Below are 20,942 nucleotides of genomic sequence, written 5' to 3'. Positions count from 1 at the left end.
GGGACCCGCCCGCCCACAAGGTTCTGAAAAAAAAAAAGAGGCCACCCTGGAAGGTGGGGGGGTGGGGGTGAGGGGACAGGAGGCAGGATGGCAGCATGGAGGAGTAGCCATTCGGTAGCCGAGACAAGGCACGTGTCTGGTGTGAGTAACTTGTTTGTTTTAGGGCACAACTGCTCTAATGTGTGGATTTGAGTTCCAGCTACAGAAAAGACTTCAAAATCTTTCACCTCATTATCCCGGGGTGGGGGGGGGGCGCCGGTCTGTTAAATTCACTCCACCTGTTACGCTGGCTGCTGGGGGTGGGGGAGAGGGCGGTAAACTTGCAAGCAACACTCAGAAAATGCAGACGCCTCGAGACCCGAGACCCGAGTGGCTTGAGTCAGACGTCCTTCCGAGATCTGAACCCCAAGGACGGTTACAAAGGGTTGGAATTCACCAGAAAGAGGAAACTCTGGATGGTCTGCGGTTGTCACTTGCAAAGCGCCCCCCTCCCCCTCCCCACAGAAGGGGATCTGGAGTTTGAAACTTGTCACGGAGAAGAGAGACCTTTGCCGAGAAGGCTGCTAATGAATTCGGACTGTATAGTGCTCAAAATCTGATGTTCTGCAATGATGACATTAGTGTGGCAACCGAGGGTCCGAGGCGACAAGTCTGTGCAGCTGCTCGGCGCTTTGAAACGCCCAGGACAATGGGCCCCAGTGTTCCCGGCGCTTGCCTCCCCCCCTTCCATCTGCACGGTCCGTTCTGCCTGATTGACCAGCGGCTCGGGCGGCGGGGATCAGCATTGTTCCAGGATCACTTCAAGATGGCCGAGATGACAAGATTCAGGTGAGAGAGAGAGCGGGGTGATTCCCGGAGGCCTCGGCACAAAGCCGCCCTGGGAAACTCCGCAGGGGCCGCGCTGGCCGGCCAGGAGGGTGGGTTTACTTGTCTGCCTTCAGAGACCTCATCAAGTTGCTGGAGGGGAAAATTGAAGGCTTGCAGATTTTAGCAGGACTTCACAATGCCCCATTTGGGGGGCAATTTGGGGTCCTCCTTTATCTAAAAATACAACAATTTTATGGCATTTTATTTCACCGTATGCCTTTCCTTTTAGAATTCTAAGGGTCGGCCAAGAGGGAAACATACAGCTTCCTTCTATGTGGCCCCAAACTGTCACAAATCCAGACCGGATTTCTCTTTTCCAGAAACACCATTTTGGAAAGTTGCGATGCTGCGCCCTTGGCTGGCAGATCGGAGTGGAAGTATGCAGAATGGGTTACTTCCAAGTCACCAGGCACACGTACTCGGTCTCCCAAGAGTGCACACAGCGCGGCGGCGCGCGCGCAGAGAACCGCCACCACGCGCGCGGTTTCATCTGACACGGATGTTTTGACTTCAGCTCAGAAAGACAAAATCTTTGTCGTTCAAGCGCCTTTCCCCCAGAGGCCCCGACTGCATTTTTACCCCTCACCCTGGGGCCTGGTGGGGATTGCGGCCCTGGGCCGTGCCTCCACACCTCAGGCTCTCTCCTTGGGTATTTCAATCACGGCAGAGGGGTGTAACTATTGCCAATAATTTGCAGATATGGGGGACCTTGAAGGAGGGATCTAAGGCGGTGACGGGTGGCTGGGGCAGGGCACAAAGCTAGAGCGACCCAGAGGAAGGAAGGGAATATCTTTTCTGCAGAAAACAAGGGGGGGGGCATGCTCTCTCCCCCGTCAGGAGACTTGATTCTGGCGCTGACGACTCCCGCCGCGTGGACCAGGAGGCCCAGTTAGACACAGGCTGCGCCCCGCCCTGCAGCCCCGCAGGACCGCCACCTCGCTGCCTCCCCTCTTCCTCTTCCTCTTCCCCTCCTCCCCTTCCCTCCTCCTCCTGCACCCCGTCCCCCAACCCACCCGAGTAGAAGTAGAAGCGATCCCTGAAGAAGGCGCCGTGCGCGCCCGTGGGCACCAGCCCCCGGGCCCCCCAGCTTGTGGCCAGTAGCCGTGACGCACGCACCGGGCCCGCAAGCGTGGGGGAGGCGTTCCCAGGTCCCCACCCGGGCTCGCTGCGGATCGCAGCGACGCTCATCTCGGGAATATGACGATTAATCCGGCGCAGGTTTCCAGATAAGTGATTGTGATGGAGATTGTTGGCGAGAAAATAGACAATTATCCGCTGTTAGCTTTACATAAAGATCGCATTAACTCAAATTAGTTATCAGACAAAAGAGCGTCGGCGCGAGCGCCCTGCCCTGGCCCTGCCCGCGGGGACCCCCGGGCGCCACCAGGCCCCGCGCGCGGCGGGCAGCGAGGGGGCGCGCACCAGGCAGACGCCGCGCTCGCGGGGACTCACTGCCCCGAAGCTGACGCGGGCCGGTGGCGGCCCCAGGGGGACGCCCGCGTACCAGCTCCTCTGCCTGGAATCCCTCCTCCTCGGCCTGCGGCCCCCTGTCCCCCGGCCCTGGTCCCTGAGCGTGAGTGGGGGACGTCTTTCGTTCTTCCAGAGGGGCCGGGCCCTCCTCCCCGCCAGGGAATCAGTCTCGCAGCAAAGGCATCCGAGGCCAAGCCAAGAGCAGTTCGAAGGGGCGACCCCGTGACCTGCCACCCCCACCCCCACTGTCCCTCCCACAGCACCGCGTCGGGCTGTGCTCAGCGGGACCCCGTCTCTAGGAAGACTGAAAGGAAAGGGGGGCTGGGAGAGAAAGGGCGCAGAATGACCCTTGCGGCTGTGTCAGTGGCCTGGGGGCCCGTCGGGGACGCTCAGCGCCAGGCCGGGCAGAGACAGGGCAGGGAGGTCTGGACGCTGGATGAGCCAACGTTTTGCAGGATCCACACACCCGGTTGCGTCCTGCGCGCTTTTTCTCCTGTGTCCCTACTGGTGTTGACACGGGCACGTCAGAGCACAGATTTTACCGAAGCCGCGGGTGCACAGGCACAGCCCTCCACCCCGCGCCCCGGCCCAGCCCCAGGCCCTGGCGGGGTCCCCACAGCCCCAAGGCGCACTGGCGCTCCCGCGCGGACCGGCCTCCGGGCCCCCAGGGTCCCGGGGCCCCGCTGAATAGGGCGGATAATGACCCCCGGTTCCCAAGGCAGGCTTTCTGCTGCCTGGTGAGCTTGGATTTGTGTGGTCCAAGCCTTTCCCAGCTTGTCCCATTCTGTCACCGGGATAAGGGGCTCCCTCGGCTCGTTTGCACCTGCGTCGCTTTTGGCTCCTTCAGGAATGCGCTGAAGCTTGTAATCAGCTTTGTGAAGCCATTGAGTGCACGGCTGAGCGAAACTTCCAAAGCTCGAGGAAAACTGGCCTGCTGAATGGGAGCCAGCATGGGGCTGTTCTCCAAGCCTCCGCGCTGCCAAATTCCAGCAGAGCCCCTCACAATCGCTCCTCGCGGTCTCCGCGCTTCCCCACACTGAGAAAAGTGAGAAAAGAAAAGCGAAAATACCAGTCACCGAGGTTAGCCGTTTGTTCCCAGATTAATGGCAAACGGTTCCTTCTCACTGCCCCCCCCCCTCCCCTTTAGCTCTCCAGCTCAGGAAACAGGACCAGGGGAGAAAAGGCCAGTTCTAACTCCCCATCTGATGGTACCTTTTCCGCGGAGGTTCCCCCGGCTCTGGTAGCTGAGCTCAGCTTCCCCGTGAGACACCTGCCTGCAGCCTTGCTGGCCTTGGCAGCGCCCGAGAGGAAGCCAAGGCTCCCAGTCCCCTGCTATTAGTGCTGCAAAGCCTCCACACCTTTCCCCTAGGAAAGGAAAACAACCAGTCCTAGCCCGTCTCCAGGTCCCCTGCACCCCATCCAGCAGGACCCATGTTCCCCCACCGCCCCCCCCCCCCGCCCCGGGGCGACTTTGGAAAGGAGGAGGGTTCAGGGAAAGCAGAACTTCCCTGACATCTGAGATGTGCTTGTTTCTTCTACACTGTTGATGCCGGGAACCTGCCTGAGCTGTTGGAACTGCAGACACGGCCTCCGGCCTCTGGCAGGTGTGGGTAGCTGTGGTTCTGGAAGCCTTCCTTGCAGGCCTGGGGTCACTGTCCCTATCAAGGTACAAGGAGGGAAGGCAGGTCCAGGCTGGCTCTGTCTCTGAAAAAGGAAATTCTTGACAACCAGTAGATCACCGAGTTTGCAAAAGGCAAACTTCCTTTAACTATTGGCTTGTCCGCGGCGGGATTCTTTGTGTTGCTACACCCCACCCTTCTAGAACAGTCCTGGCATAGAGGAGGCGCTCAGTATGCATGTGCCGAATGAATATTGTCCAGGTTTGTCTCTGCGCTCAGAACCTGGAAACAGCTCTCCGGAGTTATGGAGTCTCTTCTCTGGATTGGGTATAAGGTCCTCTCCTTGGTGACGCCTAACGGACGTGACTTGGAGAAAAAAAAAGTGAAGGCAACCTCATGATCTGTGCGTGAAAACTGTTTATAATTGCTGTGAGTGTCTTCAGCGATTACTTTTCCTCAGGGAGAACTGAAAGCCTCTCCTCTTCTGCCAGCACAAATGTATCAGTTTTAGGACATGATCTGGGTTTCCATTCTTCCGGTGAGCATAACTTCTGGCCCATGGAGGTTCCTCTGGTAGGGGTGCCTGGCTTTTGTGGGTGTGTCATAACAATGACTACTGCCTGGTGGAGAGTTCAATGGGCCTCTTTAAATACCCACCTGATTATAAAGCCCTGGGGAGAGTAACATTCACAGACACAGAAGGACAGGAGGGCTCTCTCTGTGGATGCCCTGAGGCAGCCTTCGTGGTTACACGCTTCTCTGTGACAAGGAATGGGCAAGATTTGATTTTTGCACATAAATGTGTATAAGGAACCATAACGTGTGACACATGTCTGAGCGAGGAGGGGACTGCACTCACAGAGGTCTAGTGACGTGCCCACAAGCACTCAGAGGCATCCGATTGTTATCAGTAATAATAAGAAATTAAGCCAAGGCTTGGTCCTGTCCTACAGCACGTCAGACAGCCTCCCCCCCCATACAGCTCTGAGCCCCACCAGGGGCATAGTCACCCCCCAATACAGCTCTGAGTCACCACCAGGGGCACAGCCCCCCCCCATACAGCTCTGAGTCCCCATCAGGGGCACAGTTGCCCCCCCATACAGCTCTGAGCCCCCATCAGGAGCACAGCCCCTCCCACCCCATACAGCTCTGAGCCCCCACCAGGGGCACAGTTGCCCCCCCATACAGCTCTGAGCCCCCACCAGTGGCACAGCCCCCCCATACAGCCCTGAGCCCCCACCAGGGGCACAGTCACCCCCCCATACAGCTCTGAGCCCCCACCAGGGGCACAGTCACCCCCCCATACAGCTCTGAGCCCCCACCAGTGGCACAGCCCCCCCCCATACAGCTCTGAGCCCCCTCCAGTGGCACAGCCCCCCCCCATACAGCTCTGAGCCCCCACCAGGGGCACAGCCCCCCCATACAGCTCTGAGCCCCCACCAGGGGCACAGTCACCCCCCCCCATACAGCTCTGAGCCCCCATCAGGGGCACAATGGGAGGATCTGGTGCTCAAAGAGAAGTTGAATGCCTCTCTGTGCCAAGGCTCTGTGCATTCATTCACAGATGCTAACAGGCTTGCAACATCCCAAACTCATCCCGCCCATTTTGACATTTAAAGTTTAATTTATTTATTGCAAAGTTTGACGTGTTGTTTTCGGCAGCGTTTCTCCCTCCAACTGTTCTCGGTAACAAGTCAGGGGGGTGTGCAGCAATTCAGAAATTAGTGAAATTTTATTCTTGGGGGGGGCGTTGGATTAAGGGGCTGGGAGAGTGTGAGACAAGTCAACGTGTAATTGTATGATAAGCGGCTCTCACGAGGAATTTATTGGCCAAGTTGGTATTTCTATTCCTTCCTAATCTCGTTGAGCACATTCATTCTCTGCAATCTGTCTCCATAATCTTCTGTGGCAGAACGGCAGCCAATAGAAGCGCGCATGTTTGGAGAGAAGAGAAAATATGCAGAAGCACGATAAACTGATGCTAATTATCCATATTTAGGACACCGAGTGCAGAAGATCAAGGTTTACAAATAACAAACCAGAGCCAACGATGATGGCTTCCTCGTGCAGAATATGTTGGAGGGGACCAGATAAGGGCTTCACGGGCAGGAGAGATTTATTGGTCAAAGGGTTCACCTTGCACTTTCCCACTTTTCCACAGCAGTGAATTATTCAGGCTAAATTCACCAGAACATTACTCTTTTATTTGGCCAGGTGCCACGACTTGCTCCTTCTTTGTGCCCTTTCAATGCAAATCCTTGTAGTGTAACATCAGTCGATAAGGGACAAATAGTTGAAGTCATAGGTAATTCCCTTTAAATGCTACCTATAGGGCAGTGAGTTAACGCTGCCAGGATGATGTGATGAGGGGAGAAGCAGAGGGGGCTAAAAGTGAAGCCACATCGACCCAGGCCATTGAATCACATCTCTGCCAGAGGCAAAACAAACAGACGCCTTCACCGCACGTGTGTGTGCATAGGTCCCTGTGTCCCACCGGCCGGCAAGCTGTGCTAAGAGGCAGGTGTGGGAGCACTGGGCCAACACGTCTGTTTTTCCTGTATGGAATCCTTATCATTTACAATTTTTTAAATTTAGGGGCGCCTGGGGGGCTCGGTCGGTTAAGCGGCTGACTTCGGCTCAGGTCATGACCTCAACGGCTCGTGAGTTCGAGCCCCGTGGCGGTCTCTGTGCTGACAGCTCGGAGCCTGGAGCCTGCTTCGGATTCTGGGTCTTCCTCTCTCTGCCCCTCCCCCGCTCATGTTCTGCCTCTCTGTCTCTCTTGAAGATAAAGAAACATTAAAAATTGTTTAAAGATTTTAAAATCTAAACATACTTTTTCTCTTCTCTCTACTGTCCCCACACCACCTCCAACTGACCTCATATTTAAATGTGGCTCCCGGCCCCCTCCAGGACTTCTGGCTCTGAGAAGAGACGAGAAACAATTCAGGCTGGAAATGTGGGGTAGCACGGCTGAGGGGTCAGTGGTAGACATTTTTCTGCATTACAATAGTTGCCTCGTAAGGTTTCCAGAAAACAAGTGCAAATACAGCATGGCATTTTGCTGCACATCTACACGTTCATCTCGAAATTTAAAATATTAATAAATCCCATTCAGTGGTACTAACTTGGTGACTTTTTTTTTTTTGACTCATCATCAGATTTGGTACCCGTTTGGATCAGCTTGCTTCTTCCTCTGAGAGTCTTCCAGAGTTTTCGTTTGTAACCTCTTCAGTTGGTGACGGACAAAGCAAGAGGAACTCTCTGTCAAACACACACAGCCATCCAGTGTGAACCACTTGCATATAGAAGACTCAGAACAAAAACAACCGTGCTGAAGTTTGGGAACTTAATTCATACAAATTCCAACCTAGAGACGTGTTACGGACGAACAGTGACCTTTGACACGCGTCTGTCCTCACCCCAAACCACACAGACAAGAGACTATCCGTAGGTTAACACCACACACGTGCACTTGTTTTCTTCAACAAGCCTCAGATGCTCTTTATTGCAAGATGCACCTTTATTTTACCTGCCACCGTGCAAGGAAACAAATCTGCTGGTGACAGTTGTAGTTGTCACTGATGGTAACGGTCCGTGCAGATGCCAGAGGTGATGAAACTAAAACCGTGTGTCTTCCAACCAACCAACGCAGGATGCGTGGTTGCGCTGGTCGAATGATGAGTCTGTAACATTTTGCCCACGATGTTTTCAAAATTAACCACCATTCTGGAGAAAGTAACTTTGTTAAAAATTAACAGATGTGTTAAAATAATATGTAGTCAACACACGCAACACATGTTCTATAGCTACGTATAATTTAAAAATGTAGAATTGAGACCATTATCCATTCAGTTCACCAAAAGAAGAAAAAGAAAAGACAAAAATAGTCTTTTGCCGGTAACAGTCCAACAATCGAGGCTAAAGGTCTAGGTTGTTGGTGCTTCTAGAAATTACCTAGGCTACAGAAAGAATCCAGTTCTTCAATTTACCGGATGCATGCACACTCCTAAAGATCAGCATGTTACCCCACACATATAAACGTTGTGTGTCAGCCAAAATAAAGTGACTAATTTCAGTTTGGCTTGTCCGGTTTCGGTACTCCAGGCGGGAGGCTGTTGATTTGGATGATCTGGTTTGCGGTATCCGCTCTTCTCCCGGAAATATGAGATTGTTATCCGTGTGCCCCGAATAGTGCCCAAGCTCTACCTGCAGACTCTCTCTTGTCCTCAAGCCCCACTTCTTCCCTCATCAGCAACCACCGGTCAGTCTATGGAAACTAGCCACGAAAACAGGCTACGAAAACAGGATTCAGTTCAGAGGGAGAGCAACCAAAATGCAAGGAACCAGTTGAACTACTTACACTTGAAGCTAATTTATAATTGTTAGCTTCTTCTTAAGATTAAATTTAGTGGGTCTGGTCTTTCTAAATTAGCTTGCGTTCATACATTTGGACAGAGGCAAATTTTTACCCCATTGGAAGCGTACCGGGAGACCGCACAAAAGCAAAATGGGGAAAAGTCACCCAACCAACAGACCCAGGATTCTTAATGTGGCTGCTGCCACAGCTGCGTCATCCCAGGCTGTGCACGTGTGTGTGCCTGTGTGTGTGTGTGTGTGTGAACACGCACGTGCATGCGTGTGTGTGAATGTGCGTCCATGTGCTTGCATCTGTGATTGTGCACGTGTGCCTGCATGCATGTGTGTGCGTGTGTGTGCGTGTCTGGATACGCGTGTGTAGGTGCCTGTGCCTGCATGCGTGTGTGCACGTGTGTACAGCATGTGTGTTCCCGCATGCGTGTGTGAACATGCACGTGTGCATATGTGCCTGCCTGTGCACACGTGTGTGCACACGTCTGTCACACACTCACAGGTGCTGTGCAGACCGCAGCATCTTGCGGGAGCCGGGGGCTGGCTCTGGCAGAGTTAAGCACTGACTGATCCGAGTCGGGGAGAAAACATGGAGGTCAGAGGCCGTCAGAGAGAATATCAAAAGAAACAGGACGGCGTGACGCTTTGCGTTAGTGTCTTCGTGGAGACCAACTCTGTGTCCTTCCTCGTGCCTCGTGACACCGGCATAGCTGCCAGTGTGAGCTGTAGGCTGGGCTCCCACCCCCGCGGGCGCTTCCTCACCGTGGAGGGTGTGGTTACCGCGTTCTCGCCCCTCCTCTCCCTCCTCCACCCCGTATCCACGAACACCAAGTACTTATTGGGTGCACGGAAACTTCACTGAGCATCTCCATCGTAAATACCTTGTTGCCACCAAATCTTCAAGTCATGCAGAGGATGGCTTCGTGTGTCCATCTTTAGCGAAGGCATTTCGGCCCTTCAACATGTCTCCGAGCCGGATTTCTCATCTGTGGGCGGCATGCGCAGAGGTGTCTGAAACAAACACAGAACTCCAATTATTGTTTGCCCGCGCACCGGTTAGCAAGATGATTACAAGATACAGTAAATACGCTTGGCATGTTGAGACACACTTTCAGCTCCAATGACTTCAAATAGCTTCTAAGTAAAACAAATAAACAGAATAATGGTGGGATTTATTTGGAATTATTCATTATGAGACTACCCAAGGCATGACATTTCCAATCACGTCTTAATTTTCTTTTTAGGAGCGGAAAGGGTTTTCATATCTTGACATATTCGTCACCCTGGGCTGAGGTACTTATCTCCCTGGCTCATTCTATGGTTCCAAATGCTGACGGCACGCTGTGGGGTGTTTTGTGGACCATGCATGGTTGGCTCTGGCTTCTACACATTAAAAGTGAAATAAATACCCAGGCTGACTGTCCTAGATTATGATCTAGGAGTTGATGTGTTAAATGAGCCCGTTGCTTTAAAGGTTATAAATGACAAGATTTTTACTATTACAAGTAATTTATAGCTATTTCCTGTTTGACGTGACAGATCCTCCTGGAGAAGTCCAAATTTGTCTGCTTGACATACGTTTATTTTAACATTCTCTCTTTCTCCAAATTCTAGAATGTATTAACTACTGTTTTCCTGGGTGTCAATTTGCACCTGTGGGGTCTACCTCTTGAGGCTCTGGTGAGGTCCCCTGGCCTCTGCTCCAGACGGCTGCCTGCGTTTCAACAGCTGCTGTGGATGAGGACTGGCATATTTACTGTAATTTATAAAAATCACAGGAAACAACATTTTCATTAGTCACCGACTCCACCATCACCAACGGCAATGGATGTTATGCATACAAATCCATTTAAAAAATTGTTCTTCCCAAATCAGAAGCTCTTCCAGGTCTTCAATTCTGTGAAATGATCACGTTTCACTTTGCTTACAGCAAATGAGGTCACAGAGGAACTCAGATCTCAGCTTATTTCCTATGGCCTGGAACTTTCTACGTGAGTGCTGGAATAAGGATCAGGGAAATGCCTTCCCAGACAGAGAGGAAGATCCAGAAGTATGCATGGGCCTCAGCGTGGAGGGCAGCCCACGGACACTTCTGGCCCACCGTGAGGATGACACACGTGAGCAGGAATTTTCTACATGGATTAGGGCCAAGGACACAATTTGCTATCCGTCAAGATATCAGGATGTTTGGTATTAGTAGGGGATGGGGTGCCTTTGAGGGAACAGCAGAAAACAAGGAGCCTTGAATGCCATGCTAAAGGAGCCCAGACCTGTGGCGCCAGGAGGGACCGGAATGGAGGAAGAGCTTTTACTGTGGACAGGGAGAGAGGCAGAGCAGGAAAGGGGCTCATACTTGTTGACCCTCATTTGTTAATACACGTCTGTACTAGACACAAAATCTGTTGTTTAGTGTCAACAAAGCTGGGGCACAGGCTTTTAATGCCCAAGTTACACTAAAAAAAACTGAGGTTCAGGGGAACCCCACTAGTATACAGGAAAGCCAACATCCAAACTTGTGTCTTCATGACTGAGATGTTCCTAACAGCCCACCATGCTACCCTCAATGGGACCTCCGACGGGGCAAGTAGAGACATTGACGAGAGGCATGGACTACACATCAATGGGACATTGATGAGATATTGACAGTCATTGATGAGTCACTGGTGAGACATCACCGAGTCATTGATATATCATTGATGAAACATTGATGAGTCATTGATGAAAGACATCAATGAGACACTGATGGAATCATTAATGAGTCTTTGATGAGACATTGGTGAGAAATATTGATAAGATATTGATGAGTCATTGAGATATTGATGAGTCATCAGTGAGAGACACTGATAGACACTGGGGTTGCTCACATAGGATGTGAACACAGGAACCATCCTGATAGGTGCCTCTGCTTTAGAAGAAGCAGCATGGCGGGTGAGACGGCTTGAGGGGAGTGCTTGAAAGATTGAGACAGCAGAGCTCAGAAAGGGAAGAAGAATGTGACCAGGGGGGTGCAAAAAAAAAAAAAAAAAAGAAAAGAAAAGAAAAAGAATCCTAAGGGGGTTTTAGGGACCAGCTGATTTTTCAGATGAACCAAATGGAATATGCCATGAGCTTGTAAGGATGGGTTGAAACACAGCGTAGATACTTCTCCGTGGACCGAGGGTCAGTGCAGGACATGGCCACTTCAAGCCCAGGGTGCGTGAGATGCCGAATCTGTTGTAAGGTCTTGAATGGGGCAGCCTAGTGAGGGCTCAGGGAAGAGATGAGATGTGTCGTGTTGTGGGTGGAACACAGCTCGCTAGAAAGTGCGTTTCAGAATCAGACTGCTCTGTCTCAAGCAGGGCCACCCTGCACCTTCGGGAGGCAGGAAATTGGTTTGGAAGAGAGCTGAGAGAGAGAGAGACAGAGTCAGAGAGCAAGAGTGAAGGGCCAAGAGAGAGGAGGAGGAGGGAATGGAAGGAGGCGGAGGAGAAGGCACGGGAAGGAAGCAGGGGGGAGTGGAGAGAAGTGGTGGGGGGCGGGGGCTGCAATGCTGCCACGTGACCTAGGGCCCTACAGCGGCGGTGCTCCCCTGCCATGACCAGTACCAAAGATCTAATTAACAGTTCTCTGCTGTTGGCGATGAAGAATCAGATCTAACACATATTTGTTGAGCACCTATAATGTCTCAATCTCTCAGGAATCTCCCCGTCTTTAGTTCTCAGAAGAATTCTTCAAGTTAGATAACATTTTTCCAGTTTCTATATGGAGAACCTGAAGGTCCGAGGAGTGAGGAATCTGCCTGGCCCATACAGTTGGTAAGGAGCACGGTCCACGCGTGAACATGGCCACTAGCAGAGCTGTCTCCACACGCACAGCTCCTGCTGTAAGACTTACACACATGCATCCAGCACAAGCACCAACATGCAGGAGGTGAAGTGTGGTGGGCCAAGGGGAATGGACGGTTGCTATGGTTGGAAGGACCCTGCAGAAGAGCTAGAAGGAGCGTCTGTATCTCTTGGGGGAGTCCACAGGGGAAGTTCTGGGACATCGCCTCATCGCACAGGCTGGTGAAGCCCAGAACCCCTTCTCAGGCTAATGGTTCTAACTGTACAAACTAAGGGGTGCCTGGGCGGCTCAGTCCATTTAGCGTCCGACTCTTGATCTTGGCTCAAGTCACGATCCCACGGTTCGGAAGTTCCAGCCCTGTGTCGGGCTCTGAGCTGACAGAGTGGATCCCGCTTGGGAGTCTCTCTCTGCCCCTCCCCTGCCTCTCTCCAAATAAACATTAAAAAAAATAAGTGTACAAAATGAGATGCATAAAAGGAACCCAGTCATTACTTAGAAAATTGATAAATAGAATCAAGAACATGTATTCTGACTTCCTATACTAACTCTACCACTGGGTAACCAAATCATTGATGAGGCATGCGTTTCCTTGTAGAAATGTTACAGATAATACATTAGAAGAAATGGTAGAGTTAAACCATTTTGTGACTCCTAACCAACTAATGGACCCGTGGTTGTTGATGGAGATATCCAGGAGTAATCTCGCCCCTTCTTCTGTCCCTAAAACCTGCTGACATCAAGCCTCTAGAGCCAATTTTCAGTTTATAGGAACCACGGAAGAAAGAGGGACAGAGGGACACGATGAACTACACCATGGGGATGCAGCCATATCCTAGACTGTTGGAAACTCTACACAATGGACAACCTATAGGAGTTACTACAGGAACTTGCAGCATTGAGAAGGATTTGGGAGTAGAGCTGGATGATGGATGTGTGGGAGCCTATATATCTTTCCGTCTACTTTTACGTATGTTCCAAGTCCTTCACGATAAAAAAAATTAAAACCAATACTTAAGGTTATCAAAGAAACAACTTGTACTTTGAAAAGCGATTATCGAAATACGTTTTAAAAATATTTCATGATACAGTAATAATTTCCCTCCATAACGCACTGAGTAATAAGGTCTGCAGCAGGTGTAAAAACTACCGCAAGGTCATAATGGCTGTGAGTGTAAGACTGTACTGTGAAAGGAAAATCCCATTATTTCAATGGGTGGCAACATCACAGGAAATGCTAATACTCCCGACGTTTGTTGACTACGTTCGTAACTGAAGAAAAATGCTAAGTTTCAACTCGAAGTTAATAAAAATAAAGGTGAATATTTTTCTGTTCTGGGGGCGTTCTGAATTCTGTGCATGGATGGAGTTCTTCGATCCCAGGTTAACAGCCCCTGTTCTAAAGGTATGGGAGAGTTCTGGAGTGAATCCAGCGTTTCTACCCTGGGCTAGAGCTGTCCCATGTCTGATATGGGAATTTGAACTGACTTAAAAATCATGTTTCTTATCGGCTTGAGGAATTCTTGAATCTGTCTCTGGTATCCTATTTTCCCTTTGGAGACCTGGGGACCCTTGCTTCGGAGATGAGCTGGGAATCTTAGCATTTCTTCTTTGCTCCCCCGATAGAAATGACCCAATTAGCATGCCACATTCACTCTACCACTTGAGAACCATTTGTAATACTGGGGTGCCTGGGTGGCTCAGTCAGTTGAGCCTCTGACTCTTAAACTCAGGGTCATGAGTTCAAGCCTTGGGCTGGGTGTGAAGCCTACTTAAAACAAAACAAACAAAACAACAACAAAAAACCCCACCACTTGTAGCGATATAAAACCGCAGATTCCTAAAATGTCAGAACAAAAGGAGAATTTAATGCAACACCTGCATTTTGCGGATGGGACCGGTGATAGGTTACCCGTCCAGTCCAGAAGCCCCTGTGCTTTCTGAATCCATGGCGCCCTCAGTGTCTCTGCCATTTTGTCACAGGAGGTCCTTGTCCAAAAAAATGCCTAGTAGTTTTAAATAGTTTAGTTTCAACTTAAAATATTTTTAGGTACTAACAAATCTGTAGCCATTTGGAAAAAAATACATGTAAATTGAAGGAAGACACTGATATTTTAATTACATTCTCAAATAATCACGACTTCTTACTAATGGCACGTATGCCCTCCACTGGAATTCGATTTGGCCACCATCACCTTCCTGTCACTTTCCTGCGTGTGGTGCTCACTTTTTATCACAGAAACTGCTCAAAACCCACCTTGACAAAGATAAGATGCTCTTGTAAGGCGTGTGGCATAATCTAATGTTGAACAAACCACTTGAGGCTGGTTGTGTGCGTGGTGTCCACCAGGTGACAGGTATCACCGTGCCTCTGTTGAAAGTTGAAAATATCCCATGGCATCTCTGTGAGTGAGCCGTGATGTCCCAGGGAACCTTGGCACACAGGGAACCAAAGTTATAGCCCAAGGTTATACAAGTAGGCACAATGGATCCAGAGCAACCAAAGTCTCTTGCTTCCTCATCTAGTAGGCCACGTCCATGGAAGAACTATGGCCTCCTCTTGATTTCATTTTATAAATGGGTATCTGTCTAAACCAGAACTTGATGGAATCATGTGGCAAATTACTGTGTTGAATGCTGAAAATCCTCCCCATCCAAGTAAACTTAATTTATCTGGGCTTTGTCCTCTGAGCAAATTTGTTTGTGGAAAGGCCACTATTAAAATTTTTTTTAATTCTGGTGATTTTTTAAGCTGAATTTGATGGTTGATTTCCATTTGCACTTATACTTCTGGACATGATGGAAAATTGGTATCAAACTAGACCTTCTACTATTAAGAAACTATAAAACAGAACAAAATATATGAGATAACTATTTTCAGATGTTGGGCAACAAGCAATATAAAATTGTGACCCCAGAGAGGGTAAAAACAGATGAGGCAACCCCACAGTCACCCAGATTTCTGCCTGGAGGCACTTCTCAAACCACGGTGCAGGGAGGGGGAGCCCACGCAGAATAAGACAGTTCCGCCAGGGTGAGGGGATGGAAGTTGGAGGGTAGGACCAAAAGGGGACCTGGAGGGCAGGATATGAGGCATCAGACAAGGATTCCAGAAATCTGCATAGACATCCCCTTGAGTACCTGACTGAAGAGCTGGTGGTCTGTGCTGAGGCCAGGTTCTGATATGGTGGACAAAGTTCAATGACCGAGGAGAAGTGGGAGAAGTGGACATTCCAGAACTTACACAGGGCTAGAAAATACTGAAGCACTGACCACCCAATCTGGAAAGACCACACTGAACTCACTGAGTGCTCCACTAATATCCCAAGAGAATAAAGCTAAGACTAGGGCTACTCGAGCCCTAGAGTAAAGACTACTCTAGAGGTGTCCTAACGAAGCTTAGGGACAAGACCTCACAAGGTTATCCGCAAGTAAGTTAACTGCCTCAGAATTAAATTTCATACTCTTTAAGTGAAGATGATAAAATTTGGACATTCAACAATGTGGCATCCATCATGCCCAGGATATAATAAAAAACTGCCAGACATGTAAAGCAGCAAGGAAATGTGAGAAAAATGTGAACAGTAGTAAAATCACTTAAAAGAAACTGAACTGTAATGACAGAAAGGATAGACTTTAATACAGCTATTACAAATGGGTTGAAAATTTTCAATGAAAGTATGGATATATTGTGGGAACAGAGGGGCAAAGCCAACGGAGAAGTAAAAATGATTGGAAAAGAACACATGAAAATTCTAGAACTGAAAAATACTTTCTAAAATTAAATAGTTCCGATAGAAACTAAAAAATGCCAAAAGAACAGATGAATGAAACTAGAAGCTGATTCTTTGAAAATATCAATAAGACTGATAAACCTTTAGCCAGACTCATCAAAAAATAGAGGACTCGAATAAACAAAATCAGAAATGTGGCGGGGGGGGGGCGGGGAATAACAGCCAACACCAAAGAAATACAAAGGATTGTAAGTCAGTATTATGAAAAATTGTATGCCAACAAATTGGGCAACCTGGATGAAATGGATAAAATCCTTAGAAACTTATAACCTCTCTGAGTCAGGAAGAAATAGAAAACTCAGACTGATTACCAACAATGAAATTGAATCAGTAGTAAAAAAATTCCCAACAAACAAAAGTTCAGGACCAGGCAGCTTCACATGGGAATGCTACCAACTATTTAAAGAGGAGTTAGGGGGCACCTGGGTGGCTCTGTCAGATGAGCATCCGACTCTTGATTTCAGGTCAGGTCATGATCTCACGGTTTGTGAGTCCAAACCCTGTGTTGGGCTCTGCACTGATAGTGTGGAGCCTGCTTGGGATTCTCTCTCTTCCACTCTCTCTGCCACTCGTGCTTTCTCTCTCAAAATACATAAATAAAGTTGGAAAAATCTTTTATATTTTAAAAAAATAAAGAAGAGTTAGTACGTACTCTTTCAAACTTTTCCAAAAAATAGAAGAGGATGGAAAACTTCCAAAATCATCCTAGGAGGCTAGCATCACCCTGATATTAAAACCAGATAAAGACACCACAAAGAAAGAGAACAAGAGAGATGGCTGGCTGGCTCAGTTGATGGAGTGTGCAAATCTTGATGTCAGAGTTGTGGTTTCAAGCCCATGATGGGTGTAGAGATTACTCTACAAATATTTCAAAAATAAAATCTTGAAAAAAAAACTACAGGCCAATACATCTCTGATGTACACAGACGAAAAAATCCTCAACAAAATACTAGCAAACTAAATCCAATACCTTAAAAAATCATTTACCAAGATGAAGTGGGATTTATTCTGGAGTGCAAGAGTGGTTCAATATTTGTAAATCAATCAACATAATACATCACATCAACAAGAAAAAAGATAAAAACCATAGAACCATTTCAATAGATGCAGAAAAAGCATTTGACAAAGTACAATATATATTCATGATAAAAACCCCTGACAAAAGAGATTTAGAGGGAACATACCCCAACATAATAAATGCCATATATGGAAAACCCACAGATAACATCATACTCAATGGTCAAAAACTGAGTGATTTCCTCTTAAGGTCAGAAACAAGATAAGGATGTCCACTCTCACTTTTATGCAACAAAGTACTGGAAGTCCCAGCCACAGCAATCAGACAAGAAAAAGGAATAAAAGACATCCAAACTGATAAGGAAGAAGTAAAACTTTCACAGTTTGCATATGATATAATTTATACAGAAAACTCTAAAGACTCCACTGAAAAAACTACTAGAACTGATAAATGAATTCAGCAAGGTCGCAGGATATAAAATCAATATACAGAAATTCATTGCATTTCTGTAGACTAACAGTGAAATGGAAGAAAAAGAAATTAAGAAAGTAATCGTATTTACAACTGCACCAAAAATAATAAAATACCTAGGAATAATAAACTAGGTGAAAGACCTGTACTCTGAAAACTGTAAAACATTGATGCAAGAAATTCAAGACGATGCAAAGAAATAGACATTCCAAGCTCATCGATTGGAAGAACAAATATTGTTAAAATGTCAATACTACCCGGGGCGCCTGGGTGGCTCAGTCGGTTAAGCGGCCGACTTTGGCTCAGGTCATGATCTCACGGTTTGTGAGTTCGAGCCCCGCGTCGGGCTCTGTGCTGACACTCAGAGCCTGGAGCCTGTTTCGGATTCTGTGTCTCCCTCTCTCTGACCCTCCCCCGTTCATGCTCTGTCTCTCTCTGTCTCAAAAATAAATAAACGTTAAAAAAAATTAAAAAAAATGTCGATACTACCCAAATCAATCTACATATTCAATGCAATCCCTATCAAAGCAACACCAGCATTCTTCACAGAGCTAGAACAAACAATCCTCAAATTTGTATGGAACCACAAATACCCTAAATAGCCAAAGCAACTGAAAAATAAAAACAAAGCTAAAGGTATCACAATTCCAAATTTCAAGTTATACTACAAAGGTGCAGTGATAAAAACAGTATGGAACTGGCACAAAAATAGACACATAGATCCATGGAACAGAATAGCCCAGAAATAAACCCACAATTCTATGGTCAATTAACCTTCAACATAGGAGGAAATAATATTCAATGGGAAAAGGATAGTCTCTTCAACAAATGGCATTGGGAAAACTGGAGAGCTATATGTAAAAGAACGAGGACCACTTTCTCACACCCTACAGAAAAATAAACTCAAAATGGATTAAGGACCTAAATGTGAGACCTGAAACCATAAAAATCTTAGAAGAGAACACAGGCAGTAATTTCCCTGATGCCCACCGTAGCAACATTTTTCTAGATATATCTCCTGAGGCAAGGGATACAAAAGCAAAAATAAACTATTGGGACTACATCAAAATAAAAAGCTTCTGCACAGCAAAGGAAACAATCAACAAAACTAAAAGACAACCAATGAATGGAAGGAGATGTTTACCAATGGCATATGTGATAAAGAGTTAGTATCCAAAATATCTAAAGAACTTATACAACATGGAGTACCTGACTGACTCAGTTGGTAGAGCATGTGACTCTTCATCATGAAGTCCTAAGTTTGAGCCCCGTGTTGGGCATAGAGTTTACTTAAAAAAATTCTTAAAAAGAAAAGAACTTCTACAACTTAACACCAAAAAAAAAATCTAATTAAAAATGGGCAGAAGACATGAACAGACATTTCTCCAAAGAAGACATCCAGATGGCCCACAGACAACTGAAAAGATGCTCAGCATCAGTCATCATCAGGGAAATACAAATCAAAATCACAGTGAGATATCTCACAGGTACCTGTCAGAATAGCTAAAATGAAAGGCTCAAGGAACAAGTGCTGGTGAAGATGTGAAGAAAGAGGAACCCTCTTGCATTGTTGGTGGGAATGCAAACTGATACGGCCACTGTGGAAAACAATATGGAGTTCCTCAAAGAATTAAAAATAGAAGTACCATATAATCCAGTGATCATGCCATTTACCTAAAGAATACAAACACACGCATTTGAAAGGATATGTGTGCCCCTATGTTTATTGCAGCATTATGTACAATAGTCAAATTACAGAAGGAGCCCAAGTGTCCATCAATAGATGAACAGATAAAGAGGGGGTGGTATGTATACACACACACACACACACACACACACACAATGGAGTATTACTCAGCCATAAAAAAAGAATGACATCTTGCCATTTGTAACAACATGGATGGAACTAGAGAGTATAATGCTAAGTGAAGTCAGTCATGGGAAGACCTATACCATATGATCTCACTCATATGTGGAATTAAAAAACAAAACAAATAGCTACAGAAATAAAAAAGAGACACAGAGACAAACCAGGAAACAGACTCTTCACTACAGAGAACAAACTGATGGTTACCAGGGAAGAGGTGGGCGGGGGGATGGGAGAAATGTGGAAGGTGATTAAGAGCACACTTATCATGACGAGCACTGGGTAATGTATGGGATTGTTGAATCACTATATTGCCCACCTGAAACGAATATAGCACTGCATGTTAATTATACTGGAATTTTAAAAAATGGTAAGAAAATGAAATGAAATATTTCCATTCATCCATAAAGACTTTCTAATCAAAATCTGTCTTGTCCATAAATATAATGCAGTATACAAAATATATTGTCTCCATAAATAAGACTAGTAACACTATATTTTACTTTAGCAGCTTTCCTGCAAGGAAGCCAGGGGACTTCATGAACACATGAAAAATAAATTGGGCATCACCGGACACTAGATTTACCCTCTAAGACAGCACTGTTTAGTAGAACTTTCTGTGATGATGAAAATGGTCAGCATCTGCTCTGTCCAATACAGTAGCCACTAGCCACATGTAGCCATTTAAATGCATTTTAATTAAAAACTCAATTTCTCAATCACAGTACTCTTATTTCTAGTGATCAGAGTACAGCTCTAAGGTCTTAAGGAAGATGTCTATAGCCTTAAAGCCAGTTTTGTTAAAATCTAATGTTTTGTGTGTTAAAAGACTTAATTTAACTTCCAAAGGTTAGAATAACTCAATAATTTCATAAAGAGTAGTTTATGCCTTGGGGAAATCAAGTGGAAATTTTTTTTCTCATCTTATTAGTCAATGTGTTAGCAAAGACGTGTAGACCTTGTCTGAATACAGTGGTTTTCAAACTTTCATGGGCAAAGCAGTTACTTGGAGAGTTTGTTATAAATTTCTCAGACACATCCGCCCTCATATTAAGGTCTGCCTAATCTGAGTGTCTTCCTGGATGGGATTCAGGAAACCATATTCTTAGGAAGCATCTCAAGTAGTTCTGGTATATGATTACCCCTTAAGAAATGCTAGAAAAATACACAAATATCCAAACCAAATATCAACACTTCAATCAGTATGATTTTCTGTGCACGATATAGATAATTATTTAATTTTTTTCTTTTGTTACTTGTGTTGTTATTCATCGGCTAAGCTCTCTCTCTTTTTTAAATGTTTTAACTTATCTTTGAAGGAGAGAGACAGAATGCGAGTGGGAGGGGGGTAGAGAGAGAAGGAGTCACAGAATCTGAAGCAGGCTCTAGACTCTGAGCTGTCAGTATAGAGCCCGATGCAGGCTCGAACCCGCAAACCTGAGCTCATGACCTGAGCCAAAGTCGGATGCTCAATCAATTGAATCACCCAAGCACCCCGTCATCAGCTATGCTCTTCTTAAATGTAGAACAATATTCTTTTCCCATTTTTACTTTATTGTACTCAAAGCAAGTTACATTTTCCAGATGATTCAAAATACCATGTTTTTGTACATCAGAACCGTGTATGTACAGGTGTTATTCACTCG

The 20,942-nt window shown here is 46.9% G+C and overlaps 1 long non-coding RNA gene across 2 annotated transcripts in view; it reads right to left on the bottom strand.

Annotated features, from left to right (window-relative positions):
* Window positions 1-1,359: 1,359 nt before the first annotated feature.
* The window catches only part of LOC109499227, a 120,446-nt gene continuing 100,863 nt past the window's right edge, over window positions 1,360-20,942 (bottom strand). The window contains exons 1-3 of one of the 2 annotated variants that reach the window (XR_002741947.2): window positions 14,404-14,575; window positions 9,206-9,335; window positions 1,360-3,373 (exon numbers count right to left, since the gene is read on the bottom strand). This is a non-coding gene — a long non-coding RNA (uncharacterized LOC109499227). Of the gene's footprint in view, window positions 3,374-9,205; window positions 9,336-14,403; window positions 14,576-20,942 lie in introns of those variants that run through there. The other variant, XR_002156451.3, reaches the window with a different exon arrangement.

Source organism: Felis catus, chromosome A1 (genome assembly GCF_018350175.1).
Source record: "Felis catus isolate Fca126 chromosome A1, F.catus_Fca126_mat1.0, whole genome shotgun sequence".
Classification (NCBI taxonomy): Eukaryota; Metazoa; Chordata; class Mammalia; order Carnivora; family Felidae; genus Felis; species Felis catus.
Note: the sequence above shows the minus strand (reverse complement) of the source record. Positions and strands in the feature narration are given on the sequence as shown.